Source organism: Chanodichthys erythropterus, chromosome 13 (assembly GCF_024489055.1).
Source record: "Chanodichthys erythropterus isolate Z2021 chromosome 13, ASM2448905v1, whole genome shotgun sequence".
Lineage (NCBI taxonomy): Eukaryota > Metazoa > Chordata > Actinopteri > Cypriniformes > Xenocyprididae > Chanodichthys > Chanodichthys erythropterus.
Window position 1 is genome coordinate 403,335 of NC_090233.1, and position 21,388 is coordinate 424,722.

The window sequence follows — 21,388 nt, forward strand, 5'->3', positions numbered from 1 at the left end:
CAAAACACTGCTTCATGAAGCATCGGAGCATTATGAATCAGTCTATCGAATCATGAATCAGATCGCAGATTCAGAGCTGATGCTTCCTGAAGCATTGTTTTGAAATTGACCATCACTAAATAAGTCGTTATTTTGTTTTTTTGCCGCACCAAAAATTTCTCATCGCTTTATAATATTAATATTGAACCACTGTACTCACATGAAATGATTTAAATATGTTTTTAGTACATTAATGGATCTTGAGAGAGGAAATGTCATTGCTCCCTATGTAGACCTCTTTAAGTCATTGGATTTCAACTAAAATATCTTAATTTGTGTTCTGAAGATGAATGAAGGTCTTACGGGTGTGGAACGGCATGGGGGTAAGTAATTTTGAGAATATTTTGTGATTTAAAGTGGCTTTATTTTTCAAGTTTTTCAAAGTGTTAATAAAGCACATTTTGAAGTTACTCTGCATTGTGTTAAATTTTTAATGTTTCAAAGGATATATTTGTACATTGTATTATGGTTTTAAAGCAAGACTTCTAAGGGGTAATTAATAAAATCAAAGAAATATCTAGAAAAATAGTTACACCTTTTTTTCTTAGCAGTCCATTTCTTAATATAATAACATTTGTAGCTTACAGTTAAAAAGTGCAAATAAACATTAATTAACTGTTAATACTTTTGACAGTAATTTACTGTTAATGTAGAAAATAACAGCTTTATGCTGTATTTACAAAAACAGTAACAAACTGTAAATTTCAACAACAGCAAGACACTGTTAATTTAACAGTAACTTGCTGGCAACCGTGCTGCCAGTTACTTACTGTTTTTTAACAGGACAATTTTTAACAGTGTAGGTTGTAGTCAGGTCCAGACACAGGTTCTCCATCTGATCTGGATACGGCCTGGATCCAGCACCCGGCAAACCTCAGGATAAGCAGAGAGACAGATATTAGCGTAGATGCCATTCTTATTCTGATGTACAGGTATATCTAGTGTTATAGGAAATGTTCCGGCCGACCTAATTATTGCAGCGTAACAATCCTTTAACGGATTTGAAAAATGTTGATGTATTGATAATGTGTTATGTGTATGCAAGAGCAAAGAGATGTGTTTTTAGTCTAGATTTAAACTGACAGAGTGTGTTTGCTTCCCGAACAATGCTAGGAAGATTGTTCCAGAGTTTAGGTGCTAAATAGGAAAAGGATCTGCCGCCTTCAGTTGATTTTGATATTCTGGGTATTATCAACTGGCCTGAATTCTGAGATCGCAATAAACGTGAAGGACTATAATGCATTAAGAGCTCACTTAGGTACTGGGGAGCTAAACCATTTAGAGCTTTATAAGTAAGTAACAAGATTTTAAAATCTATACGATGTTTAATAGGGAGCCAATGTAATGTTGACAGAACTGAGCTAATATGGTCATACTTTCTGGTTCTAGTAAGAACTCTAGCTGCCGCATTTTGGACCAACTGTAATCTGTTTAAAAGCCGAGCAGAACAACCACCCAGTAGAGCGTTACAATAATCTAGTCTTGAGGTCATGAAATGCTAAATCTTTCAGTAATGAAAGAAAACACGATTGTGTTGTCATGAAATGTGTGATGGTTCTGCTGTGATCTTTGTTTGAAACTATTTTCGCTGCTGAAACAGGTCAAAAACAGTCACTATTGCATCTAAAATGTAACCTGTTGTATGAAATCAGTGTTACATTTTTAATCGTGATGCTTTAGTCAGGACATTCAGGAAAACTGTACTCTTGGTCCTGTAATGTTGCTTAACTGTATCATATGTTTTAAATATAAAAACTTAAGTGTTAATGTTAAGTCGTGTGTAACAGTTCTTTTCATCTTCTCTCTTCAGCTCTTTATATTTTACAATGAAGCGCAGTGAGAGGGAGTGATTGATGGCTAATATTAACCAACCTAAAATCTGCTTTAACCCTTTGAGCGGTACGGACCCACATATGGGATTTCGAACGCTCAGCGACGTCACATAACTGCCAGATTCAAACTGTGCTTTCGTGCTTTGGCTGTGGGCTCTTGTCATATATCACAACTATGCAGTGATTTCAGCCACATAATGTTTCTTTTAAGGTTTCAGACATTTAAATGCGCATAAACACCATTAAAACAATACATTTACAGTTTATAAAATACACACTGATGTCAGACATCAGTGGAAGCAGCAATAACAGTGAATTCAAATATAATTTGCTGACATTTATTCATATCAGACACACATAATGAACGCAGCCATGATGTTGTAACTGATCAGTATGTGGTCTGGCATTGTCATATTGGGAAATGAATGGTGCTGTTATTTTCTGTTTTTACAAAGCATTTGCTGTTATACTGGTGTTATTTATTGCTATTACTTTTTTGGCTAAGAAATATATTGAGCATTTTTCTTATTTTAAATTATTTCTGAGTATATTGGATGTTTAAGACAAGTTTGTACAAAATTTGCCTTCGTATTTAATGCCTATTTTCTGCAAAGATATTTAACAAATAACAAGTTATTTGTTTTACATTTACACCATGTTGATCACTTTAGGTGTGCTGCACTTGGAATAGAACTTTAACCAGATGGTTAATAAAGAGAATGTTACTTGAATCATATTGTAGTTACGTTTTTAAGTTGACTAGTTAAACATAAAAAAAATAAATAAAAAAAAATCGAAATTGTGAATTGGTCGATTGATCTGAAAATCTCTCTCTCTCTCTCTATTTATGTATATATATATTTTTTTTTTGCTAAATCGTCCAGCCCTAATTTCTAACAATAATTTTAGCTTGAAAATGAGTCCAGAATGGGTTGAAAAGAATATGGGTGAACACAGACAGAAACTCAGTGCAGGATCATTACATACATTATACAATATATGACCATATCATTTGTAATAAAAATAAATGCATATTTACACTAAAACAGTATTCATTGTAAGTGTTTTTTTTTTTTTTTTTTTTCAACAGAAACAGTTGTACTAAATCAATTTTTTTGTAACCTTGGCTAGATCTGTGCCTTTCCACAATTCTGTCTCTTGAGCTCTTCAGGCAGTTCCTTTGACCTCATGATTCTCATTTGCTCTGACATGCACTGTGAGCTGTAAGGTCTTATATAGACAGGTGTGTGGCTTTCCTAATCAAGTCCAATCAGTATAATCAAACACAACTGGACTCAAATGAAGGTGTAGAACCATCTCAAGGATGATCAGAAGAAATGGACAGCAAAGGGTCTGAATACTTAGGACCATGTGATATTTCAGTTTTTCTTTTTTAATAAATCTGCAAAAATGTCAACAATTCTGTGTTTTTCTGTCAATATGGGGTGCTGTGTGTACATTAATGAGGAAAAAAAGTGAACTTAAATGATTTTAGCAAATGGCTGCAATATAACAAAGAGTGAAAAATTTAAGGGGGTCTGAATACTTTCCATACCCACTGTATACGTGTAAATATATGTACGTTTTAATATTTAGACTACTTCTATTATTGATTACTATCAGACCACAAAAAGCAAAAAATATTTCTGCATGCAGTTATTAATTACTCACCCTCATGTCGTTCCACTCCCGCAAGACCTTCGTTCATCTTTGGAACAAAAATTAAGATATTTTTGATGAAATCCGAGAGTTTTCTGGTTTCTCAATAGACAGCATTTAAACCACTAAAGACATTGTTAAAATAGTCTATGTGACTGCAGTGGTTTAAAAACAAAAATACAAAACAAAAAGTTGCACAACGCACACATGTGATGCTGACGCAGGAGCTAGCCAATAATAACTTGGTGTTCTAACGTAGAGCCTGGAAGCACTGGACATAAACAGTGTAGGAGAATGAAACAGAAGGGAAGATCTTGTTGAATAAAGTCATTATTTTTGTTTTGTTTTTGCGCACAAAAAGTATTTTCATTGCTTCATAAAATTAAGTTTGAATCACTCTGAGAGTGCATGATTAAATCTGTATGTTGATTATAGCCACTTATTGTTCAGGAGAGGAGAATTAGGTTCTGGTCTTCATGTCAGTAGACCTTTGGTCTGTGATTCTTTTCACATTTTCGCATTTGGTGTGAATAGGCCTTAAATCAAAATGCTGAACACAGTCAGATCCAGGCGTCAACAAAGACACACCAGATTTACTTACTTGAAATGTGAACCTGACGTTTTCACTGTCAAGCCTCTACTGAGCTCCAATTTTAGCAACTCTTTTTCCCTTAGCAGTTTGATTTGTGTGGTGAGAGATTGAGCTCTGAAAGCCAGAAGATTCACCTCTGGAAATAATGACAAGAGATGCTCCAGGCCTCTTAAAACTGACATCAGTCATGAAAGTTCCAAGTGCCATTCTACCAGAATGTGAATGTGATTCACTGACACAAGGACAATGCAGTTTGATGGTCAGGAACCATGTATGGCAGTGTTTCTGTCTTTGCAGATTTTACATTAGACTTCATTATGACCAAAAGGGACATACCCATTTTATTTAGAATGTCATAGTGTGTGTGAGAGAGAAATCATCTATTCACATATCTATATTTGGTCTGTCCAACCATGTCACACCTTCCACACAGATAATTTGTTTTAAACTGAACATTGTTTCATCATCTACACACTCTCATATCGCTCCAGAGTATGTTGTTTTTTTCCACAATAGGGCTCAAAAGACGCTATCGGGCTGCAGCCAGTGATTTTATATTGTTCATTAATAACAAATTAATTTGGTATTCAGTGGTGGGGCATGACCAAAAACATTTGAGAACCACAATCATTGTATTTAATTTAATTTATTATTTTTTACATTTTAAAATAAATGTAAATATTTTAATGTTACTATAAACAGGCTCCAAGAAACCTGAAAGAACTGGACTCTGGAGAGGGAATTGATTTTGATTTGGTTAAGGAACGATCTGGCCAAAGATTTGGATCTTAAAGATGGCACTCTCCATTGGCTGTTCGATGGCTACTATGGTTGCCACAGAGAGGCATCTGTGGTTCAACCTCTCTGGCATTAAGGAAAAAGAAAGGTCCTTTCTACTGGATGGCCCGGTTTCGCCACCTGGTCTATTCAGCTACGCATTTATTGCAGTTCAGGTGACCAAACAATCAACGCGTTCTGGCATTTCCTCTCTTGCCAGAGCCAGGTGTCGTAGGCCTCAAGCCAGCCCTGGCCAGGCCTTAGCTCCTCCAGGAAAAAGGGATTTTTCGAAAATTAGCCGAAGGCTGCAATTTTTTTTTTTTTTGTCAGTGAAACACGGCTAAATGCAGTAGTAAATGCTGCTCCATCTAAAAGCCAGAGGACGCTCTCACGCAGAAACTTTAAATATGCCACACAGAAGTGTGATGACGCATGTCGTTCCAGAAAATCCCTATGGGCATCATACTATCACTGTAGCTGAATAAACAGAACATTGAAACGCTTTGATTGATTAAACATGACTAATAAACACAGGAGTACGACAATATATAGTTTTATCTGAGTTCTTAAAGCCTTGGGTATTTTTATGATATACGTTAGGTATATTTATAATGCATTGTTAATCGACATAGCCATCACTGTACAGAATACTATGAAATAATATTATTATTTCTGTGTAAGAAGCCACATCATTTCACAGAAGGATGTTATTTCAAACACTCTTTTTGGACAAGAGGTTCATAAAATGCTTCTCATGTTTGGAAAGAATCTTGCACTGCTTTCAGATGGAGTCTTTACTACTGATCACAGAGCCGTGCATCACTGACAAGTTGTGCATTAAAAATAAATCACAGCCTTTGCAATTTCATAATCGCACTAAGCCAGATTGGTTTAAGCATGATTTTGTGTTAATTGCTATTAATCTTGCAGCCCTAGGAGGAGCAGAAGGACAGTGTGGTGGCCTGTATCCCCCTCGTCAGAACTGGACACTTCTGCCTAATGTCTCCCAGTCAGTCTTACGTGCCGTAGAGAATGGTTACAGAATTCAGTTCAGGTTTCAGCCTCCTCGCTTCAGTGGTGTGCTTCCCACCGTGAAGAACAGATTCCATTACTAACTGAGGAGTTGGATTCTCTTTTGGCCAAAGGGACCATAGAATATTTTCCTCTTCCCTCAAGAGAATCAGGTTTTAACAGCCGTTACTTTCTTCCCAAGAAGGACGGGAGGTTGCATCCAGTTCTAGATCTGTGAGCTCTGAACAGTACTCTGCAGACTTACAAGTTCAAGATGCGAACGCTTTTTGTGACAACACGATTTTGAAGTACATGGACGATGCCCTGGCTCTTGTTTTGTCCAAGGCATTCATGTACTCAATTATATTGATAACTCTCAAACTAGCCCAGTCCCAGGAGTTAGCAATTTGGCATCAAGATGTCGTCCACACTCATCTGAAGTACTTGGGGTTGTGACTGAACATCAAAAAGAGTGTCAGAGAACAACTTATCTCAGGGTGGTGTTGGACTCAATCTCCATGTAGGCACACTTGTCTCCTGCTCAGGGTCGAGTCCAGGCTATGTCAGGAGATCCCTGTCAGCGAATACCAGAGGCTGTTGGGTCTTATGGCGGCTGCCAGCAACATGATACCTTTGGGGCTGCTGTACATAAGAGCATTTCAGTTGTGACTCAGAAGCACCACCCATTGTGCAACCATCTAAAAAAGATAAGGTTTACATGCAGAGGTCTTCAAACTCTTGGTACTTAGTTTCTTACCTTGGGGCACCCACATTGGTGGCATGCTGTTGTCACAAGTCACCCCAGATGCCTCCCTAAAGGGGTTGGGAAGTGATCTTGGATAGTTGCCCATTCCACATTTTTGGCACTCTTTTGGCACATGAATTGCCTAGATATGAAGGCTGTATAGCTACAGCTCTGAGGTCCTTCATCCCAGATCTGAGAGGTTACCATGTGTTGTTGCAGATAGACAACACATCAGTAGTCTCTTACATAAATCACCAGGGTGAACTGTGTTAATGCCCCCTGTTCAGGCAGGCAGATCCTGCTCTGGGCTCAAAGCAGACTGCTCTCATCTGGGGGCAGTCTATATTCCAGGGCACTTAAACAGGGAGCAGACACCCTGTCAAGGTAGAGTCTAAGGCCCGGGTAATGGAGACTCCACCCCTAGTGGGGGAGTTGATCTGGCAGAGGTACTACAGAGCGTAAGTGGAGCTGTTCACCTTATCAGAGTCGACCCACTGTTCCCTCTCATGCCTCTAGCTCCAGTTTGTCAGGAGTTCACCTGTTGCTAGTGGCTTCATTCTGGCACGCCCATATAAAACAAACCTTTTTGCTTGAAATTATAAGGTTCTATCTGACAAACCATTAATTAAAGCAATAATTTTCAAGAAACACAAACAGTTTATTTATAATTTGTTTCAAAACATAAAATTAGTGCTGTAACTGTGTTAACAGTTATTTCATATTTTAGAATGAATATTATTTTTTCTTGTTCAAGTTAAGCATAAAACGCAGTGCTAAATATGTTGTCGAGTGCAGATGTTAAATTTAGGTAGGAATATGGTGGGTAATTTAACACATTATTGCATGAACCATGTAAGTTTGTTTCCTTTTGTTTAGAAAGAAAGCAGCTACTGTAATGCATCTGACTGGCACTTTATTCTACAGAAAGTGGACTGGTAAAATGGCTTTCTCTCTAGACATAAGATAAACAACATGTTAACGTTTATTGTTGTAATTAAGACCTCATCAGTTAAATTATTAACTATTTGACCGTTAAGGCTTAATATTGTAAAACTTAAGACATTTTAAGGCTAAAAAAAAAAAAAAAAAAACCTGCAAGAAAACAGACAATGCTTCAGCAAAGGTGTTTCACAAAGTTTAATAAACATTGAAAAATATTTCACTGACTATTAAAAATATTTCACATTTAAAATATTTAAATTATTTCAACTATGCAACAATGTAAAAATTTCACTTAATGTCATAGTTTATACACTTTAATCCAGTATGCCATACCGTAGAGCTTTATAGCTACATACAGCTCAATTCAAGTACACAGGATGGAAAAGTTTTAACCCCTTATCCATTGTTCCGTTTAAGGAACAGGGCGTTCGCATCCTCAACTACCTCAACGACTGTCTCTTTCTGGCCAGCTTGTGAGAACAGTTTTGCAAACACAAGGACATGGTGTTAGCTCACTTCAGCCAGTTGGGTCTTTGGGTCAACTGGGACAAGAGCAAACTCGTCCCAGGGCAGAGGATCTCTTATCTCGGTATGGAACCGGACTCGGTCGCTCAAACAGTGCGTGTGTTGAACTGCCTGAGTACACTCACGTGCAGGACAACAATTAGCATCAAGCTACATAACACAATATAAAAGATTAATATTACACTTTAAATCAAATCTCACTTTAAACAACCAGCAAGTGTTTGTATTTACTTCAGATCGTGATCTAATGTGGAATTTAGTCATATAATGATGTTGACATATGTTATATTTAGCATTTTATATGGAGCTAATTGCTACACCTGCTTAGCATGTACACTGTAAACATTCTTTATTCATATGAAAATACACCACATCGCAGGAAAATCACACACAAACCATATACCATCGTAATCATGCATTTATTAGCTTATTTTACATATATAAACGTTTGTTTGGCTATGTTTACCACTGTGATCAGAATGAGGAAGTGTACCGAATAGCGTGACCAGAAGGGACAGAGATCATAAATTACGTACAACAGTCAGGAATAAATACATATTTTAGACACATAGCGCCCTCTGAATGTCTTTCAGCTCTTATATATATTTCTCCAAATATGCATACTTTTGGACTAAGAGCCCTAACAGACCCTGTCTAGTGCATGTATGTGAACACAAATAAACCAGAGAAGACGTGACTGGCTTTTTATTCTTGTTGATATTTTATACATATGTAATCATACATTACAGATTGATTATTTTGCACTCCTGACATAAATTAGGAAATTAACGTCACTGCAACCCAGTTTATCATAAACAGTGGTCATATATCGAAGCTGGAGTCCTTAATCTTTCTAATGATACTCAGTTTGTCCAGATGAAGAAAGTGTGTGATGTTTTAAAGTGCAGTGAATGTTGAACAACAATAATCTGAGGCCATCGACTATCCTTGACCGTTAAGGGGTTAAACATATGTAGCGATATTTAGCTCAAAGGGGGAATATTAATAATTATTCATAACTCATTAAGAGATTTCACTATGATTAATTATGAATATTTGAAACTGTTACTCAGATTAACATGATGTAGCTATGTTAACAGTATAATTAATCAGTCAGTTCATCATGTGAACACTCAGTATTGATTATTAATCGTAGCGAGCAGGGCGGGTGAGAGCCGTGAGGGAATGGTGTGATGCCGGTGACGCGAGACTTAACGAGCTCCACCTGTGAGGTGCACCGGCCTTGAGTCTCTCACGGAGGAGCTCTGGGAGCATAAAAGGAGGAGCGACGACAGTGAAGGACGAGAGAGGACCAGGCCTGGACTTTATTTTATGTTTTATTATGTTTGTGTGGCCGGCAGACGTCCGCGAGGGTCTGCCGGCATTTTGTTCTTTGTTTATTTTATTAAAGATTATTGTTTGAATGTTCGCCGGTTCCCACCTCCTTCTTCCCACATCTACGAACTACGTCACATTGGTGCCAAAACCCGGGAGGAAGGAGGGACATGCTGTCGGAGAGTGAAGACCACGAGAGACTGCCCGAGGTGGTGGTGCTGGAGCCTTGTGACAGGTGGGACTGAGACCCCGATGCCGTGCGCCTGGGACGAGGTGGGGCGGCTGCCGTCCAGGAGGGAGCGGAGGAGTTGCCGTCGTCCGCCGTGGGCCAGAGCCTGCTACCGTCCGCCATGAAGGGGAGGAGCAGGGGACGACGGACTCACTGCTGGCTGCCCTCAGCCGGAGGAGCCATCGCCGGCCACCAGGAGGGGGTCAAGAATTGGGCCGTCCACCGAGCGTCCAGTGCCATCGCATGGCACCGCGAGGAAGAGCCTCTCGGCTGGCTGAGGACTGAGTGGCAGTATGTCCGGGAACCGGACCAAGAATTTTTTTTTCTGTTTTTCCTCCCTCCCCTCTCTCGTTCTGTCGCTACCCTTGCTTCCGTCTCCTTTCTCTTGTCTTGTCTGTCCTTACCCCCAGGTGCTGCAGCCGCCGAGACAGGCCCCGGGGGGGAGTAGAGTGCAGTCTCGGGATTACCCCCCGGCCTGCGAGCGCCGATGGGGGTATGTGGCAAGCAGGGCGGGCGAGAGCCGTGAGGGAACAGTGTGAGGCCGGTGATGTGAGAGTTAACGAGCTCCACCTGTGAGGCGCACCGGCCTTGAGTCTCTCATGGAGGAGCTCCGGGTGCATAAAAGGAGGAGCGACGACAGTGAAGGATGAGAGAGGACCAGGCCTGGACTTTACTTTATGTTTTATTATGTTGGTGTGGCCAACAGGGTCTGAGGATCTGCCGGCATTACTTTCGTTATGTTCTTTGTTTATTTTCTTAAAGATTATTGTTTGAATGTTCGCTGGTTCCCGCCTCCTTCTTCCCACATCTACGAACTACGTTACAATTGTATTTTTCATGGCCACAGAAAAATATTTTTTTCTTAGCATTTACAGTGCTTAGAGCTGGTAATAAGATCTGATAATTTAAGAGACAATTTATTGCAGACAGAGAGTCACAACCAAATATGTATTGTGCACAGGTTTTATTAACTAAATCACGAACACATAACTAAACTAACAAACACTTACATACACACATGTCACACGTACATGGGTAAAATGAGAAATGATAGAGTGAGACCGGAAGTGGGAAACTGGAGGAGCTATGGAAAAGAGTAAAAAAACTCAGAAAGAATCATCAGTACTCATTACAAAGCTCTTTTGTTAACAAAGGAGGTTCACAACTTTAACTAACTAGCAGTAATTTAGTATATTGTACAATACTTGCGTTAGGCCTCTGCTTTTTGAAGAGCGTCTGGTTACACTGTTGCAGTAGAAAGACCTAAGAATTCGGTCCGATGGTACTGAAGCTGCAATCGATGTCTTCTGCGTTGAATGAAGGAACAATGACAAACTTGCGTGGTTAGTTGGACTTTTAGTAGGAAAGAGTTCTTTCTCTCTTCTAGGTGAGCACATGTCCGGGGTGCAGGCTTAGGCCTACAGGCCCACAAAATGTGAATAACTCAATTTTGACAAAAAATGTCAGATAGAAGCTTATAATTCCAAGGTGACGAATTAGAATCTGATGACATCTATTTCAGACATATATTTATGGTCTTCATGACATGCTTGTGCTGTCACCGGAGCATGAAATTGGTGTGTTTCCACACGTGCTTCAGACTCTGACTCAAGCAGAAATGTTCCCATAGTGACAACGTCATGACGCAGCAACTCATTCCTTTCTCAGGAAACTGGGTTACAATATTTTTTTTAGTATAGATCCAAAAAGGAATCCCTGATTGAACCATGTCAAAATTTTAGGAGAGCACCACCATATTTGTGACAGTCCTAACCACTGCGGTAGGGGACACTGAAGCCGGGAGAACAATATACAAAGTAATGCAAAAAAAATGTAGAGAGGAGAGCATTACAGCTAACATAAAACATTAATTTAAAAGGCTGTCTAATCCATCATTGTGGTGAGCAGGGCGGGCGAGAGCCGTGAGGGAACTGTGCGAGGCCAGTGATGCGAGAGATGATGAGCTTCAACTGCGAGGCGCACCGGCCTTGAGTCTCTCATGGAGGAGTTCCGGAAGCATAAAAGGAGGATCGACGACAGTGAAGGATGAGAGAGGACCAGGCCTGGACTTTATTTTATGTTTTATTATGTTTGTGTGGCCGGCAGACGTCCGCGAGGGTCTGCCAGCATTACTTTCATTTTGCATTTGTTCATTTTGAATTAAAGTTGTGTTCAACGTTCGTTGGTTCCCGCCTCCTCCTTCCCGTATTTACGAACTGTGTTACATTGGTGCCGAAACCCGGGAGGGAGGAGGGACCTGCTGTTGAAGAGCCCTCCCTGCTGAGGGGGATCACAGTGCTGCGGAGGTCAGGAAGCACAGGAGTGAAGACCGCGAGAGGCTGCCCGAGGCGGTGGTGCTGGAGCCTAGTGACAGGTGAGACAGAGAGCTTGATGCCGTGCTCCTGGGATGAGGTGGGGTGGCTGCCGTCCACGAGGGAGCGGAGGAGTTGTCGCTGTCCGCCATGAAGGGGTGGAGCAGCGGACGGCGTACTTGCTGCCGGCTGCCCTCAGTCGGAGGAGCCATCGCCGGCCGCCAGAGGGCGGAGGAGGATCGGGCCGTCCACCGAGCATCCAGTACCATCGCATGGCACTGCGAGGAAGAGCCACTCGGCTGACTGAGAACCGAGCGGCAGTGTGTCCGGGAACCGGGCCAAGAATTTTTTTTTCTCTCTTTTCCTCTCTTCCCTCTCTCGTTCTGTCGCTCCCTGTGCTTCCGTCTTCTTTCTCTCGTCCCGTCTGTCCTTACCCCCAGGTGCTGTGGCTGCCGAGACAGGCCCCGGGGGGGAGTAAGCGCTGTCTCGGGGGTACGCCCCGGCCTGCGAGGGGCGATGGGGTATGTGGCAAGCAGGTAACACGAGAGATGATGAGCTTCACCTGTGAGGCGCACTGGCCTTGAGTCTCTCACGGAGGAGCTCTGGAAGCATAAAAGGAAGAGCGACGAAAGTGAAGGATGAGAGAGGACCAGGTCTGGGGTCTCATTTATAAAGCGTGTGTACGCACAAAATGCACAATTGTATTTACACTGCAATAAATAAGTAGGCCGATCTGTTTCCACTAAAAATAGCCTATAAACTTCCTAAAAGATATGTTCACCTCATCAGCAAAACTGCATAAATTTGATTTGAATTGTTTAAAACTATTACAATACTATTTGGCCAGTGGAAATGAATGAATCAACTCTATCCTAAAACCTTTATCTGAAGTATTTTATACAATTTTGTTTTTATGGATATTTTGATATATTTATTCTAAAACATAAAGAGGATATTGGATGATCTTTATCAATATAATGTGTGGCACAAATGGCATTTATAGTCCATATCTGATATTTTCCAATGTCTTGTACCTTTGACGGTGTTAACCGTGGTGTCACGTGGATGGGAATATGTATGGAAATGATATGCAGATGAGGTTATGCATAGTAAAACTAGGCGTCATAAGCTCCATATATGGTGATGTCGGGGAGGAGACAGCGCGGAGATGGACGTATGCACAATCTTCCGCTGACTGGGATTTATAAAGGGATTTGTACGCAGGTTCTGGCGTACGCATGGTTTTATAAATCAGATTTTTTGTGCGTACGCAGAATCTAGCTTTTGCGCGTACGTACACTTTTAGTAGGGATCCTACGCACAGTTTTATAAATGAGACCCCTGGACTTTATTTTATGTTTTATTATGTTTGTGTGGCCGGCAGACATACGTGAGGGTCTGCTGGCATTACTTTAGTTTTTTATTTATTTTGAATTAAAGTTGTGTTCAACGTTCGCCGGTTCCCGCCTCCTTCTTCCTGTATTTACGAACTGTGTTACAATCATGTACACATTCAGTGCAGTAGTGGTTGAAAAGTACATACAAATTTGAATTATTGAATGTGAAGGAAATGAGGTAATCAAAATAAATTCCATACTAGACCTCTCCTGCTTTCTCTAATTGGGCAGTTAAGACATATTGCCAATTACCAGCTGTGCTGCATGATAAAGTCTTGTGACAGTTAGATGAATGACAGTGAGATGGATGAGTGTGAATACGCAACCTTGTTCAGAAGATATATCATATAATTTGCGAAGCTCCCTCAAACACTTGGTAGGATCTATGTTAGTCACATGTTGCCAAATATTTGACTGTGATCAACACTGCAGCTTATTCTGCCAAGAAATGCCCACTTAGAAAGGAAGATAAGTGACAAACCACAGTATGTTTTTTTTTCCATTCCATTTAGACCAACATGAAATTTATGTTTATAACAATGTAAACTGCCTCTGTGATTTCTGCCTGTTCTTAAATCTTAAAAAGTAATAGAAAGTAGTTGTGTGCACAGTATGTGTCAGCTGGACTGTTGGTGGTCTGTAATCTAAGGTCTGAGGCCTCACTTTTTGGTTTGGTTTTTGTTTTGAAATCTTGTTTACTGCAGTGATTCTGTGTCACAACATCTTGAAATGATCTTCCTGATTACACATCATCCCATTGAGGCCTGAGCCACAGTTCAGAACATTGTTTGTCAAATGTGAAGTATTTACTCTATCAGTGAGCCTTTTGTAAATCAACCATGTGGGAGTTTTAAGAGGGATGTGATATGTAATTAAGTCAGAAGATGAAAGCCCATTTCTATTAATTTCAACATGGCTAATCTACTGGCACTTCAGCAATTTATATATTAAATAATATTTCATTCATGGGAAACATAAGCAAGTGGTGAACTTTTGCTTTTTAAAAGTGTTAGTGAGTACTTATCAGCTTTTTAGCAGCTGTATTCTGAACTTTTTCTAAAGGCTCGTTTCCACCGAGCAGTAAGGTTCAGTACAGTTCAGTACGGTACACAATTTTTGCCTTATCCATTGTCAGAAATTGTGAATGGTACCCTAATTCCAAACCGTAACCTACCACCTTTTTGGGACCCTTCCGTTGAATTACCTAGCACAATTGTACCAATAGTACTGGTATCAAAAGGCTGGAGCTACACTCACTGCAGAACGTTGATTGGTTGACAGAGAATCATCACTTGCGCGTGCTACAAGGGGAATTATAACACAATACCATTGCAACAAAATATGTATTTTTCGGCTGTTTTTCCTTTCAGCATTCAGCCTTTGCTCAAACAAAGCTGCTGTATGTCCTCCATTGTTGTTTACTGTCATTTTTTTCTTCACGCGAGAATGACGTCGATCGCTACTTTCCGGCATATACCACGCCTATCGAGTAAGATTTATAAAACCATGCGTACGCCAGAACCTGCGCACAAATCCTTTTATAAATCCCAGTCAACGGAAGATTGTGTGTATGTGCATCTCCACCCTGTCTCCTCCCCGAAATCACCACATATAGAGCTTAAGACGCTTAGTTTTACTATGCATAACCTCATCTGCATATCATTTCCATACATATTCCCATCCACGTGACACGATGGTTAACACCATCAAAGGTAGACCTACAAGACAATGGAAAATATTAGATGGACTATAAATGCCATTTGTGCCACACATTATATTGATAAAGATAATCCAATATCCTCTTTATGTTTTAGAATAAATATCAAAATATCCATAAAAACAAAATTATATAAAATACTCAAGATAAAGGTTTTAGAATAGAGCTGATTCATTCATTTCCACTGGCCAAATAGTATTGTAATAGTTTTAAACAATTCGAATCAAATTTATGCAGTTTTGCTGATAAGGTGAACATATCTTTTAGGAAGTTAGGCTATTTTTAGTGGAAACAGATAGGCCTACTTATTTATTGCAGTGTAATCATCTGTCTCGGCGCGTCACTGACAAAGTATTTTAAAAAGAAAATCTTACCATTTTCCTCATATTATATCCCTCAAATGGTAATTGTTTGAAGATCCTTAACACGACATCAACACCTCCTGCAGCTGCGATTATACAGTAAGCTATTATCATTGGAACTATTCAAACTGGACAATGGACCGTTCAACCACTGAATCCAGCAGTGTCTTCCATAATATCGAAGTTAAGTGTGCATCACTGATCATCGTTCTCGCTAACATATTTTGTCATAACATCTGCAGTTTAGTTTAAAAAGGAATTATTGTGCTCCCAGTGCACCTCACTGTCATTAAAACAGCGTGTCACTGGAAAAGTGATCGAAAGTAGCATCTACTATCTGAATTCATATCACGTTTGTTTAACTTCTGTGTAATGTAATGACAGTGCTTATCGGCAATAGTGAAAGTGTAATATTAATGTAAATGTTTATCAAATGAAAACTTGTTTCCACGCGAGTTTAAATAATTCTTTAATTTATTTAAACTATTATTGTGAACATGTTGTGAACTGTATTTATGATTATGACTCATAATGAGGATTTGAAGTGGTTTTCCTTCATCTGCCGTCAGTCCCTCAGCTCACCATCAGTGTCGCCAAACTGCTCTGTCTCCAGAATGTGTGTACGCATTGCTCAAAGTTTGCTTAAAGGTGCGCACATTCTCCCATCAAGTTTGTGTGGGAACTGGCGTACGCACTTTACCAGCCCCATTTTGTGCGTACTCATACTTTATAAATGTATTTATAAAGCGTGCGTATGCACAAAACAATTTTGTTTTTATGCATATTTTGATATATTTATTCTAAAACATAAGAATATTGGATGATTTTTAGCAATGTAATGTGTATGGCACAAATGTTAACCATGGTGTCACATTTCCAACATGCATGGAAATGATATGCAGATGAGGTTATGCAAAGTAAAACTAGGTGTCGTAAGCTCCATATATGGTGATTTTGGGGAGGAGACAGGGTGGAGATGTATGTACGCACAATCTTCCGCTGACTGGGATTTATAAAGGGATTTGTGCGCAGGATCTGGCGTATGCATGATCATTCAAACCACTTGAGGAGGTGGTCCTGGTTCCCGATGAAACTGGACAAATGTAAATGCATCTGGTTGTTGAAACCACATATGTAAATTTTACTTCTCCCAAAATGTTAAAAAATAAACGTGTGAAAGCGTGTTATAGGCTATATAACATGTTATAGCCTATATAACATGTTATAGCCATATATGACGGTGTACTCTGACTCTATGTTCATAGGTATAGATTGATTATACTGTAAAGTATACCTCTCTGTCTGTGAAGAATGTACACTAAACATTTCTGCCACCCACACAACCAAAGCAAAATCAGATTTAGCTGTAAGGTCAGCCATTATCAAGAGCGGTTATGAAAGCTTTCTTGTCAGCTGCATTTTATGTGGGTGATGAATGGTTCCACAGGGACGGTGTAATAAAACGGTGTAAAAAAAAATAAATTTGTTTTTATTTTTACATCAAGGCACGCAACCAATAGGTTTTTGGAAGATAAATCATTTAAAGTAATTGTTCACCAGAAAATGAACATTCTGTCATTATTTACTCACCCTAATATCATTCCAAACCTGTATGACTTTCTTTTGTGGAACATAAAAGAAGATATTTTGAAGAATGTTGGTAACCAAACAGTTCTGGTTACCACTCCCTTCTGTTGTATGGACAAACACACACACTAAACCTACCCATCAAAGAGAATTTTCTGCATTTTTAAATTTTTAATAAAACATTGTTTAGTATAGCCTTTATAATTATGAGGACTCAGGAATTGTCCTCATAAAACACATTTACGTGGTAATACCAGTTTAATACCCATGTCATTATACAAATTTGTGTCCTTAAATGAAATAAATAAGCACACACACACACACATTTTGAGACATTTTTTCTAAATATCTTTTTATGTTTTTCAGGAACATAAAAATATATTTACGTTCAACATTGTCAGTTTTTATTGGTTGAACCTTTCATAAAAATCAACAATAAATAAATCAATAAACTAGGTCTACAATGTTGAACATCACTACAATAAACAATAGGCTGAAATCTTTTTAAAAAACATACTATTGTGGAAACAGTAGTATGTTTTACATGGAAAACATACTATTGTGGGATTACAGATTTAAGAATCTTTAAGGTCCACTGATTCTATTTCTTGCCATAACATCACAAGAAAAAAACAAACAAAACAAAAGTAATATACATTGTATTTGCCATTTAAGGTGAAGATGATAATGTCAGATGAATGGTTATGTTAAGCAAACATTAATGGAGGTTTCTGCCAGTTCCTGAACTCCATATTGGTAATTAAACAAGCATAGTACCTAAGGCAATTTTGTTTGTGATGGCTTTGGTACCCGTGCCCAAGTCTTTGAAGTTGTGGCAAGTGTTTATGTTCATAATGACCCAATCTGTGGACTTCTCTTTATCTCTATGAGGTATTTGGATGGTACAAATAATGCTGATTTTATTGGGGCTTGTAAAACTCTGGGCAGGCTTCTAATACCAGTTCACATCCTTTACATACTTTGTTTAAATTTTTGACCTGAGTGCATTGTCTTTACCTGTAAGGACTGCCCCCTAAAATGCATATAATACTGCAGTATTTCACTACCTTAGTTAGACTTAATGACTGCAGGGAACAAACTGCATGTTCTCAATAAAAAGAACCTCCAAAATAACCTCCCAAATAACAGAAACTCTTCTAAATCCCCTAAGTCTCCTAAGTCCAGTCTGAAGTTATAGCACACTTTTCCTTAACATGCCATATGGTATCACTCATGCACAAACAGTCTGTTGCGCATTAAAGGGAAAGTTAATGAATGGAAATTTTGTCATCATTTACTCTCCCTCGTGTCAAAAAACCAAAACTTTCATTCATCTTTGAAACAAATCATATGTTGATCAATGTTTATGTGAAAAAAGCACATAAACATTGATTGACAAACATTTTGTGTTTCTTAAGGAGACTTGGATTAAACCGCTAAATTTATATGATTATTATAAATGCTGATAACGTGGACTTTCAATGTATGGTCAAAAATGCTGAGAAAATATTAAAAATATCTTAATTTGTGTTCAGAATATGAGTGAAAGTCTTAAGGGTTTTAAACAAAATGAGGGTGATAAAATGTTGGCCTGGTTTCACAGACAGGGCTTAGATTAAATCAGGATTAAACCTTAGTTCAATTAGTATTAAAGGTAAAAAATTATATAAATAATGTTTGGTTTCTCGCACAAACTGATCGTTTCATGTCTTAGGACATCAATGTGTCGTCACGAGCCGCAGGGTTTAATTTGGATTTTCCTGTGCATGTTTTTTTGACTCTTATAGATGGAGTTCTCATTGCCATGCATTATACGACTGACAGGCAGCAACGGTTGGAGTTAAAAATCATCATCTGTGTTCTATTGAAGAAACAAAGTCACCTACATCTTGGATGCCCTGGGGGTAAGCAGATAAACATCAAATTTTAAGTTTTGGGTGAACTATCCCTTTAAGACAGCTCAAACATGCATTTTAGTCTGGGACTAAGCTTAAGCCTTGACTATAAAACCGGTGGTTAAATTTTTAAGCAAACTAACCCCCTTTAAAGTTAAATTGTAATTTACAAGAAATTGAAAATGCTACTTTTAATTTAACACAACAACTTTGGTTTCAAGAGACAGTTCTCTGTCTCTGCCATTTGCGTTTATCACAGGCCGAGAAATGTCCTTCAGGACAGCACACAGCATTTAGCTCATAGCAACCTGCAAATGGCTTTCAAATGGAGTAACCCATTACTTTTCCACTGCAGCCGTGTTTAGTGCTTGTGACGCCTGTGGATAACCTGAGGAACGAGGAAGTGTCTGGCCGCTACTCTGCTGGCTGTCAGAGAAAGCTGGTTCCTCCATTCGTCACAGGTCGATGATGAATGAGTGTGCTTACTCTGCTAGTTCCACTGCAATCAGACAGGACAGGCCTAATACCTGGGGCGGCGCTGAACTTGAATTCCTCTCACAGAGGTGTAATGTGCTTCCAAACTGTATCTTACCTTGCTGCTGAAGTGGACGGGAGATGTGTTGTTGTTGTGGTGGTGGTGTTCATAAACTTTTGTTTATACTGAGGGCAAGATTCTGTGATGTGAGATTATGTTTTTGGCCATCTCACACAACAACCTCTGTGCAGAATCCTGTGGAAACAAATGCTCCTCTGGTTGTGGGGATAAAAAATGGGTGTGTGTTAGAGGTCTTCACGGGTCCAAAAATTCATACCCGAACCCGAAGAGACCCGTAAATGTGCTACACGGAACCGACCCGGCACGACTATTATTTTGAAAGTTGGACCCGAACCCGTGCAGAACTGAGAAATGCCATAAATGTACTTCCCGGACCCGTCTAAGCTGGACCCGAACCCGATCGGACCCGTCTGGACCCGATCGGCACATCTATTCCACATCCACATCAAGTTGCTATTAATAAGTCAATAAACAAGTTGCGAAAATAAAACGTGTTGTCTTATTAGTAGGCTATAGCTTTCTCCCTTGTACCTGACTGTGATGCACTTGCCAAGAAAGTTCATCCGTTATTCCTCTCTTGCCGATTGAAATGCTTAATCCACTCATTATTCCAGCTTTAAAAGTTCACTTGCTGTCAAGATGACAAATGCGACTTTGCAGTTTTGCATTATTTCGTTGTATCTCGAGACTCGACGTTAGCATTACTTATTTGCGGTAATTTCTGTGCTTTCTGAGCCGAGTCTGACCAAAACTTTAGATATAACAAGACGGCTAATGTTATTATAAAAACAGGAGAAGTGCGCTCGCATGAGACATGCGCGTTAGCTGGAGCAACCTGAAACATAAGCTTTAAGCGTCACAGAAAACATTTGTGTGATAGTTCATATTTTGTTAATGATTTGAAATAGCTAGGCTATGTTATTTAAATGCGAATGTGCAAGGCTACAAGCAGTTCTTGAGGTTTGAAGTTTATTTGCATTACTGTTGCACATGATAGGAATCGGTCTTTGTCAGACACGTGATTTTGTTGTGTGTGATGTCACCGCGGTGCCATATTTGTGGTATCCCTGCTGACTGTGAGAATGAAAGAGATTACGCGAGTTGAGATAACAAGCAAATAACTCGCAAAAATGAAGAAGCACAAGAAAAAAGTTAAAATGTCATATCGCGATAAACTCACCAAAGATGCCAGGAACCGTTATTTGGAGAAATTTTCATCCATTCATAACATAGATCTGTACGAACTGACTGCAGTAAGTCGGAGTGTTGCTCACCCCGCATTGCTACCTAAATCATCATACTTAAATATTGTAAACTATCTTGTTTATGGTATAAACGCATATACTAGTGAACAATTTAAAAACTATAAATATCTCGAAACCCACAACATTTCACTAATGGCTGGGTGCAGGATTTACTTATATTCTGAAGGAAGGACTGCGATAACACAGTAGTAAACGATAATGATGATGATGTCGTGTTAACTGTATATCATAAGTGCCTGATTAAGGATGGTTTAGTGTTGTCATCAGGAAGAATTTTGAACTAATACTACCCCTTTTTTCATGCAATTTTTTCTTTATTGCATTAAGTACATAAACCAATGTATAACACGTTAAACATTGGTCCAATAAACAAGGCATCATCAGAGATGTATGTAGAATTTAAGTGTATTTTACTATAGTACATTCTGATATAGTATACCTTTTAGAGCCAAAATAATTTGTAAATTATTGTCCTCCATCTACCTCTGTGCTGTCTGGTCAATGACATTATGGGTCTTTTTCTTTTTTCAAAAGGCCTTAATAATAATAAAAACAAAGATATGTCATGCAAGTTAAATATCTGGTTTACAGATTGTGTATATTAGTAATTA